Source organism: Pteropus vampyrus, unplaced genomic scaffold (assembly GCF_000151845.1).
Source record: "Pteropus vampyrus isolate Shadow unplaced genomic scaffold, Pvam_2.0 Scaffold1, whole genome shotgun sequence".
Taxonomy (NCBI): Eukaryota; Metazoa; Chordata; class Mammalia; order Chiroptera; family Pteropodidae; genus Pteropus; species Pteropus vampyrus.
Window position 1 is genome coordinate 38696623 of NW_011888782.1, and position 10705 is coordinate 38707327.

Sequence of the window (10705 nt, forward strand, 5' to 3'; positions counted from 1 at the left end):
ATTTAAATAAATAATGACCGTAATGGCCATGTGAATATGCTTGCAAATATCCGACTATAGGGAGCAAAATTACCTGCCTGGCCTCAGCTGCTCAGCTTAGAAATCTATTGCCTCTGAGGCAACACCTCTTAATGGCTGCTGTAAGCCAATGATTTGGTGCCCCAAGAATACTAAGACCTACCTATTCTTGGGAGATACAAGACTACTCTGACAGACAACTTTGGCTTGGGAACTCCCCAAAATTTTGCCAACTCTTTCTTAGACTGCCTGAAAATTCAGGATATTTCCACTCTATGTTCTCTCACATCTTCCTTTACTTTGTTGCAAATTTATAGCACAGTCTGATGATCTCTCTGACCCTTTCTCTGATCATTCTCAATTTCCTCACACAGGTTTGGGGGCAGCTACTCCATTGTTCCTGTGAGAGTTTTTTTCTAAGAGGAAGTACTGAATAAAGTTAGTGGAACGAACTGCAACCCCAATTGTTTGCAGTGAATCTCTGGCTGTGGCACTTATCCCCCTCCTCCCCTATCCATTCTAAATTCTTTCAGCTATTACCAATTCAGGTCTTGGTGGTTTGTGATCTAAACCTTCTTACCAAGAGACAAAACACTTGATAGTCACTCCCTTCTCAGTGTGGGATTGCTTCACACATTGTTCACAATTACTATGGGACAATGAGAGTTACCAGGAAACACCCAAGTGGATCTCCTGCATTACACAAATATTCCTCCCAGTTTCCAGAGTGTAAAATGAGCTCTATCTTCTGCTAACTGGGTTCAGTTACCACATATAGTATGGTGATTCATGTTTTTGCCTGCTTGCCCTTGGGTAGAAAGTGCTTTAACCTATAGTTAACTGTGACTCTAGTTGTGTCTCTTGGTGAGAGTTTGTCCATTTTAGAAATCAGGACCTACAGCTATAGAAACCACCATTGTAGGGAAGAGAATCACAAAATATCCCTGTGAGCCACTGAGAATGTTGTAAATGCAAACCTTTCTGCTTCTATATCTTGGTCCTGGGTATATGTGTTTTCCTTTTGGGGGGCACAGCAACTTATGGAAATCTCTGATTTAATAAATGTATTGCATCCTAATAGATGGTACTCCATCCTTTCAGAGTGCTTCCTTTGAGCTGGTCTTTCGGCTGCATCATTAGAAGGGTATTCCCACATTCCTGAGACTGATTGCCATTAGATGACATGACACATAATATGGCCAGTGTATTCTATTGTCTTGTGCCTAATCCTACAACTTTTTTGCTACCAAATGGGTCCCATGATTGGATGCTGTGTTGTGTTGCATTTCATGTTTATAGACCAGGTATCATGTAAGTACCGGATGCCAGGTGCTGGTTGACAAAATACATTATCGAAATAAGTATCTATCCTTGTAAGGACAACCACTGGACCACTGGACCAGGATAAAAATGACTCAGTATAGTGAATTTACTCTCAAGTGGCTATTTGATCTTTTCAATGGATACTGCCATATTGGTGGCTCAGCATTGGTCTCTGTTCTGATAAGTTGGATATTCAGGAGAAGCCAGAATTAGATTGGCCTTGGTAAGTGAGAGTCCATGCGGTCAGGTCCATATGTAATCCCTGTCTCTGCCATCTGAACCACTCTGTTCATGTGCACTTTGTGCTAGTTTTGACAAAGCCTGGCTTGCATTGACTGGCTGAAAATATTTGTCTATTTGCTTGTTCAGTGCTTCTTCTGTGACGGATTGTTTCTGGCTGCTGTTAACATGAGATACAAAATCTTCATATTGTGCACACTCTGATATGTCTATCTATGTACTTCTACCCAAGACACTCAGGGAAAGAGGGTAGGACCAAGGCAGCAGGAGTGACAGAGCTCCTTATAGAAACTCTTTTGCTATTAGGAATAAGTTGTCATTTATATTGTAACAGCCATAGAACAGGTTTTTGAATAGGCTTGTGTCCACAGCCAAATACTAGGGAGTTTGAAGTTGCTGGTGTAAAAATGGAGTCAGGTTTTAGTGTGAAGTTCATATAATTTGAAAAGGAGGGGGAGGGTAGCTTTGTAATAAAATAAAATGAAATAATAAAATAAAATAAAATAAAATAACAAATGTAAAGTTAAATAAAAATGTGATTACTTAGAATGAGAAAACAAATCTCAACAAATTAATGGGTCTTTGGAGATTCAGATTCTTTTTTTTTCCTGAAAAATTTTTTTAGGCAATTTACCAAAATTCTTGCATTAAAAACAACCGCTGAAGGTGGAGTATAATGGACATTTCTACCTTCTGCTCATTTTTTCTGTGAACTCAAAACTAAATAAAAATAAATTCCGAAAAATAAATTTATTTTTCTGATTATAAACTGTCTGTGCCCCTTAGCTAGGACATTATAATTTTCATGCATTTCAGGACCCATAGAGTCCACGTCAGAATGCAAAAGAGACCTACTTCAGGATTCATTAGCTTTGTTTTGCAGTATCTACCCCAGAGCTGGTGAGACTCAGTCAGCAGCGTTCAACAGCTTGAGTGCTCTCTCCTGGAAAGAAATGGTAATTCAGCCTCTGGTTTGTAAGTCGTATTGCCTTTGTGATTTCCCTTCCTCCTTGGAGATTTTTTCTCTTTAATTCCTTTTACCCACTAACCAAATTTTGGAGTTCTTCACGGTTTGAGCCTAGTTCACTTCTTACTCTGTCTCCTCTTAATAGATATTTACATTGACATTTACTTTTCAGTTACCTGCTATGCTCAGATGACTCACAAATTTCTATTTCCAGAACAGATGCCTTTTCTGAGCATCAGATCTGAATGTCCCCTAGATATCACTGAAATGACTCAAAGTCACCTTTAAGTCAAAATATTCAAAATTTTTAAAAAATAATCCTTTTTACCCTTTCAAATCTAGTCATCTATAATATTGCCAATTTCAGATAATTTAATTTTCACTTTCAGTGAATCTATACAGTTCCACAAGACTGAAATCTTAGTTATTCTTATACTTCTCTTCCTCACTATCTTTATCTAAATTAAAAGGAACTTTGGCAGTTTTATTTCCTAAATATTTCTCAACTCTTTCCATTTCTCTCAAACCTTCCCATTACTACCTCAGTCCAGGCTAATACAATCCTAACAGCCTTCATCACAATAGCCCCCTAGCCAGTGTACCTTGATCTATTCTTACCCTCTTATCAAATCTACACACAGATGCCAGAGTGATCTTTTAAAAACACAAATCTGACTAAATCATGTACTTGGCTTAAGTCTAGTCCATGTTTTTCCATTGCTCATAAGATAGAGAATAAATTATTTAGCAAGGCTTACAAAGCTGTAATGGTCTGGTCCTAACCCTCAAGTCTCCTTTCACAATATGCTCTCCTTTACTTGGTCTGCTTATTCTAACCTGTCTTTATCTAGGTTCATTAACTATACCATGTGCCTTTCTGCCACGTCCTTTGCAGGTGCCAGAACACAGCTGCTTTTTTTTCCTCAGGTAACTTCTAATCATTCTTAATATTTCAGTTCAATTGGCCTATCTTAAGGAAATCTTTCCAAAGCTCCCTGATCAGCTCTTATTATTACCTATTAAATATGTTAATAATGATAGCAATTTTATATATTCTTGTGGTTATTTGCTCATTCCCACTATATTATATACTCTGTGGCATTAAGGACATTCCTTTTACCTCTTTCACCATTGAGTCTCTGATACTTAGCACAGCCCTTGGCACCTGACACTCAATACATATTTGCCAACGAGTTAATTAAGTTGGTAATATACATATACATATACATATATATACACACACACATACATATCCACATATGTATATATATGTATGTGTATATATATGTTTTTGTACAAGCAATGTGTATTTAAAAGACTTGCAGGTTATTATCTTGGTAGTTTTTATCAAAAGTCTTGCCTTGAGGGTAGTTTATCCAATTGGTAAAAATGTCCCTTTCTTCAGCAGAATGAGACCCTGAGGTTTAACAAAATATGTATGCGTGTGTGTGTGTGTGTGTGTGTGTGTGCGCACGCGCGCACAGAGTGGAATGCAGGAAGTGTGCTGTGTAAGCTAAACGTGTTACCTATCAATTTCCCTAATGGTTGTATTTGATCATAAATGTTGGCTGTCACTTTTGGTCATCTAGTTAAGTTTCTAAGTGTATTTGCTACACATACATCAAGTTGATTAGAGATGATTTGCTGATCTGTTTTACTTTAGGTAAATAGAAATCTAGTGTTTCAAAACATGCAATTGAATCAATTTGGCAGATTGCTAAAAGAATACTTAACACATGTTCTCCAACCCAAGGGTATCCAGTCTGAAACTAAAGCATTAGCCAAATTGAATTTCAGTGAAAAGTGCAGGAGAAGCTGGTTCTATATTGGCTAGCTTGGTATTAAATGCAAGACTTATAGGAAAACGAAGAGTGAGAAAAGGAATCAATAAAGGAAGGACATGGGCTTGGTGAGTGCAACTGGTCCATAGGCTATCGTGTTCCATGGACTTTATAGTACTTTAGCATTCCCTACAACAGTCCCATAGATATTGTTTTATCCTAGTCTTATAAATTAGGAAGGTGATATTCAGAGATTAACTAATATTAAGAGACTATCTCCAAAGAAGTGATATTCAGAGAATACTGGTAACACTCGATTTCTACACTTTTTCTTTTCGGCTCAAATATAACTTTCTGAATAAAAAAACTCCTTTAACCCCGAAGCTAAGGTAAGCACTTTGCTATAATTGTTTTATTTATCTGTATATCTCAGTTGAGTGTAAATTATACAAAATCTAAGGTTATCTCTTCCCTCTACCATGTTTTCCTCAGTAAAAACATCCTGGCCTTAAAAGGCTACTGGATGAATGAATGTCCAAGATTACTTCACCTAAAAGAATTATGTTTCTAATCCTAAACCATATGTCTTCTTTCACAACATGTGTTTTAAAATGTAGGTTTTATTATTCTTCAGGTATGGTGAGGTCAATAATTCAGGAGACAATTGCCATTGAAAAGATAGTTTGTTACTCACAGGTCCCAAGAAGAAGAGGCCACATGAGGAAGCACTGAAGTCAGTGAGAAGGCGGAAGGAGTGAGGAGGAATATGGGCAAGAAGCTTTACTGTGGTTTTCATGAAGAGGCAAGGGGAGACAAGGTAAGCACATTTTTAAAATTTTGCGAGGCTCTGGGGCACAGAGGTTGCACTTGCTCCTGGGGTGGTCAGGGCAGGGAGATATTGCACCTGAATGTGGCAGCCCTGTGAGAGCCCAGTAGAGATGGTGGCTGAGATGTGAGGTTCAAATTGGTTGTCTTGAACATAAAAAGCATGTGTGCAGGCAAGCCTTTTACTCTCTCTAAGAATTGACCAACTCTGAGAGGCTTGGTCTTCTTAGAGTCAGTAAGGTCCTAGATATCAAAACATCAGAATAAAACAACATGCTTAATATGCTATATCAAATTAGTTAAAAAGATTAGTGCTAAATTTAAGCTATTGCTCATAAAAGCAATAGTAAGTTGGCATTATTCATATATTCAAGGATAGAAAGAGGTCTTAGAGATCTTTCATTTTACTGTCTTTTGATAGTACCAAACTTAAACACCTTTAGGCAAAAAATTTCTCCTTTCTCCTATGTATTTTATATCATAGGAACATATTACATCAAGTTATCATATTTTAGATGAAGTTTGTATCTAGGTAGGAAGCTCAATGTTAACCCTGCAATACGTGAAGAGGGGCTAGATAGCGGTTAGGATTTGAGGGAGCTGAGATTAGGCAACATTCTAGGAAAGGATTGTGTTCATTCCAAAGGAGCAGTGCTCCATCAGACTCCTTGCAGTGATGGAATATTAAATAATTAAAACGTAATTTGTATTACAGAACACATAATAAATAAATATTTACAGCAGTAGATCATGGTTCTTTTTTCATGATTTGTGTTCTTAATAAAAACATTGTCACGAAGCAAACATTTTTATGGTCCACATGATCTGAAAGATGACTGAGTTCCCTGAAAAATTTAAGCAATGTTTTCCTCTTCATCAGAAAAAAAATCTCTTACTACTTTTTATTTTTTAATTGTTCTTGGATTTAGGCGAAATGTATTATTTGTGTGTGTGCATACATCCATTAGTTTGTGTGCCTCGATGGTTGAGGCAAACATAAGACAATTGCCCAGAATTATACTTTTCAGTTGTTTCTTAAACTTCAGAGGGAAATATGCTAAACTGATTTGTTGACCATTTCTGATATGTTTGAATAATGTATTCCAGGTGGAAACTTGCAAGGAAGAATTTTAGGCTGACACAGTTGGAACTGTTTTAACACTCAGCACAATGAAGCTCATGAGGGAAAATCTGACAAACCTTTTTCATTACTGGCAATGTGAGGCTCCACTGAAATTACCAAAGAGGCAGCAAGTGCCATAATAAAAGCAGTTTCAGGAAATTGTGGGGAGAAAGGCTGTAGCTACTTTCAGAGAATTATTTTTTCTAATTGTGTATTCCTGACTCAAGGAAAACCTGATTGTAACAATGAGTTCCTCTATTGTAGTCTATCCATTTAGTTTTCAAATTGCCGCGTTAGGTTAACATTGTGTTTAAGGCTTGGAGTAGGGTGGTTTTGTTGCAAAAGGGAAAATGTAACATAAAGAGTCCCTTTTAGCAAATTAGATTCCATGTCTTTGAGTCAGATGGCAGATGATAAATGTTTGATTTGTTTTCACAGAGAGTGGCCAAAAAAGCAAATCAAAGAATGACTTCCCAGGATGAAATAAGAGGAAAGGGAAACATGGACCTTTTTGGTGTTTTTATTCCACATAAGCAAGAGTATTTCTGAAAGACAATGAAATAACAAAGGTACCATTCCAAGCATTGCTGGTGTCTTAAATTGAAGGTAGGAGAGCATACAACCAGCAAAAATTTGCTTTAAAAACATCATCATACAAACGGTCTGGAAACATCTACTCAAGATCTAATTCATTCATTTATTTAAAAAATACACTTATTGAAAAATTACTATGTACCATATCCTGTTCTGAAGTATACAGCAAAGAACAAAAATAGAACATATGCTCTATTGGCATACATTTAAAGATATCTCTCTATCTCCTTTGATGATAATCAGCTTTAGAATGCAACCATTTTGTAACATGGGTATTTTCTTCTTTGATTCTCCCTTTCTTTAGGTTGAGTGTGTGTGTGTGTGTGTGTGTGTGTGTGTGTGTGTGTGTGTGTGTCTATACTTATGAATATGTCTAGTTCGGGAGATGCAAGGAGTTTTATTTAATAATTATAGAATTTGTAGCTACATGTAACTAAAGGATAACAGTTACATTTAAAGACAAACTATATGTAAAATAATTTCTAGTTCAGTAAAAACTGGATTTTTTTCTTTATCAAATCTGGTATTTTTTATATTTAATTTTTATGATTGTGTTTCTTTTATACTTCAGTGATTCTCAAAAATGCTTACACATTAAAATAACCTGGGAAGATTTAAGTTACAGATTCTTGGGTCTAACACCCACCATTCTGAAATTTTTATTTAATTGGTGTATTAGTTAGGGTTCTCCAGACAAACAGAACCAATAGGGTGTGTGTGTGTGTGTGTGTGTGTGTGTGTGTGTGTGTGTGTGTGTGTTTAGATTTACTATGAGTTGTCTCACATGATTATGGAGACTGAGACATCCTATGACCTACCACCTACAAACTGGAGACCCCAGTATTACTAATTCCAGATTGATTCTGAAGGCCTTACAACCAAAGAAGTCAGGGGTGTAAATCCCAATCCAAGGGCAAGAAATGAGTGATGTCTCAGCTCAAGGAAGCCAGCAGGAAGAAAAGGAATCCTACCTTCTTCTTTTGGTTCTATTCTGGCCCTCGACAGATTGCCTGATGTCCATCTGCTTTACTGAGTCCACAAATTCAAACGCTAATCTCATTCAGAAACACTCTCACAGACTTACTCAGAAATACTGTTTAATTCTGGCACCTCATGCTTCAGTCGATTTGACACCTAAAATTAACTATCACAATTGGCCTTGAGTGCATCAATCATGAAGAATTATAAAAACTCCCCTAGTAAATCTTATGTATAACAATGGATTTTAACTGTTCTAAAACACTGATTCCCAAAGTGTGGTCCCTGCAGCCTCAACATCGCCTGGGAACTTGTGAGAAATGCAAATTCTAGTATCTCACTCCAGACCTACTAACTTAGAAACTTTGGGACAGGGCCTGTAATGTGTCTTTTAGCAAAGCCTCTAGGTGATTGTGAAGGATGTGAATGTTTGAAAAACACTGTGGTGGAGCTGGAAATTAATTTTCATTTTTCCAATCAGTTCTCAGGTGGTACTGATTCTACCTACTAGTCCAGAGACAGTACTTTGAGAACTATTGCTCTAAACTCAACTCTCATTTGATCTTCCCTTGACACATCTGCTCACACTTACTAGAATGGAATTTTCAAAGGAAAAAAAAAAAGTAATACCCGAAAGATTTAGCTAATACATATAACCAATGTTTTATGCTTGACGATGTTATCTTACCTGATGGTTTACTGGGTGAGAAAGGTCATTTTAGTTTATAAATCAAGTATAAAAATTTCTATGTATTCTTACCTGACTTGGAATACAAGTTTATTCAATTGTTATTCCCTTGCTGTCAGGAATAAATATCCAGGTGTTGGAATCTCAGAAAATTCTCCTGACTCAGAGCCTACATTTATGTTTATCCTCAAGGTAACTTCCAACCTTTGCCAGCTATGTGGACTATCTGAACAATCTGCTGATCCAGCTTCGGCCTCTCAGTGCTGTAAATTCCAACTCTCCCATGGGATGAGAGAGGGCTCTTGGTTACATGACAGTCTGATATGGGCCAAGTCAGAGGAAAGAGTTGGCTCAGGTCTGGCTGGCACAAATAATTTGTTTGCCCCTATTGTCTCTACAACTAAAGCATGTGTTTTGGTACTAACTTATTATACTAGTAGAATACCCCTTTCTTCATGTGACACAAGGTCAGATTTCTGAGGTAATTGACTCACATTTAAATGTCTTAGATTAATACGCCATAATTATTTCCTCTTTCACACTTTCTAGTGCCTGACTGCTGGAGTGCATGTCTGTGGAATTTGACAATACTTGCTTTTGGCCCAGAGAAGGTTATGTAATTTCCCATTTGTCTCAGAGATTGTGGAACTAAATATGGGCCAAGAGAGAATTTATAAAAGGATTCTGAAATCAGTTTTTTTTTTTTTGAATAGTCACTCAGGCAGAGAATATAAACTCAAAGAATTTTAGTGAAGTAATCATAGACATCAATAAACCCAGGCATTCTGAAACATGTCTGAATCATCAGAATCACTCAGGAGATATAAAAAAAGAGATATAGGGATCTGTTCAGAAATTTTCCTTTGAGTGAGGCTAAAATAGGATCCAGTTACTCTGACGACTCTGTTCCAAATCTCTTTATCACCTGTTATCCTACTGCTTTGAGACCCACTGACCTGAACCTTCTCTGAGGGCCAAGTTATCTTTGCTTTAAAAATAAACTTTTTTTTTCCTATCATATTCAGTCTCTTAAAAATATAATAATTCTGGATAGATAATAAAGTCAAGTTAACAAGCAAATTCCTATAAACTGAGAAATTGATTCTCTCTTACCTACTGATTAGCTGTATGACTTTGTTTATGACTTAAATTCTTTTATATTTAGATTCCTACCTGATAAAATAGTATTAGTAATTCCATAGGATCATTGTAAAGATAAAATGAGTTAAGACTATCAAAATATTTTGAAAATAATAAAAGCACAGTATGCATTTAAGAAATTTATTAGTAGTATTATTGAATGTTTACTAAGCTTGAATGATGAGGTCGACATTACTTATCATGTTGGGAGATATAAAAAGAAATGGATTTTAGGAATCTTTAAAGCAGTGAACAAAACAAATTTATGCAAAATAAAAGACAAAGCACACATAAATACTTGACTGACAAAAGATGATACATAAATATTATATGATTGTTTATTGATTCAACAGCTATTTTCATATTGAGTTCCTACTATGTGCCAGGCATCTGCCATTGACATTTGCCATCAATCAAAACTAATTAAAAATCCCTGTTAGTTTTATGCTTTTTAATCGAGAAATTTCAAATTGCTCAGCTTAGCATATAAGGAATCTCATCATCTGGACCATACCTTTTTCAAAGTCACACATCACAGGAAAGGGCCATGCTCAAGTCACATTGACTTTTTATATTTTACTTGGATAAAGTAAAACTATTTTTACTTTAGGATTTTTATCATTGCATAAACACTGGTCCTATTTCTGGATTTTAATCATTTTCATAAGACTGGCCCTATTTCTGGAACACTAATTGTTATTAATTTTCCTTAAAAAAAAGAGGTGTAAACCTCTTAGTTTTAAGTTCATGGAAATAAATTTGTTTATACCTAAGATGCAGTTGAAGTTTGAAGATCCTTTAGAGCAGCTCCGTGAATCCACTGGTCCATTAGGGAAGTCAAAGGCAACTTCTGCACACAGCCAACTTAAGAGCAAACTCTCATGCTAAGCGAAATAAGCCAGATATAAAAAGTTGAAAACCACATGATGTCACTTATATGTGGGATACAAACCTAAAGGTAACAAACAAAGACAAACAGAGACTCATGGACATGGACAATAGACTGCTGGTTACCAGAGGGTGGGGGG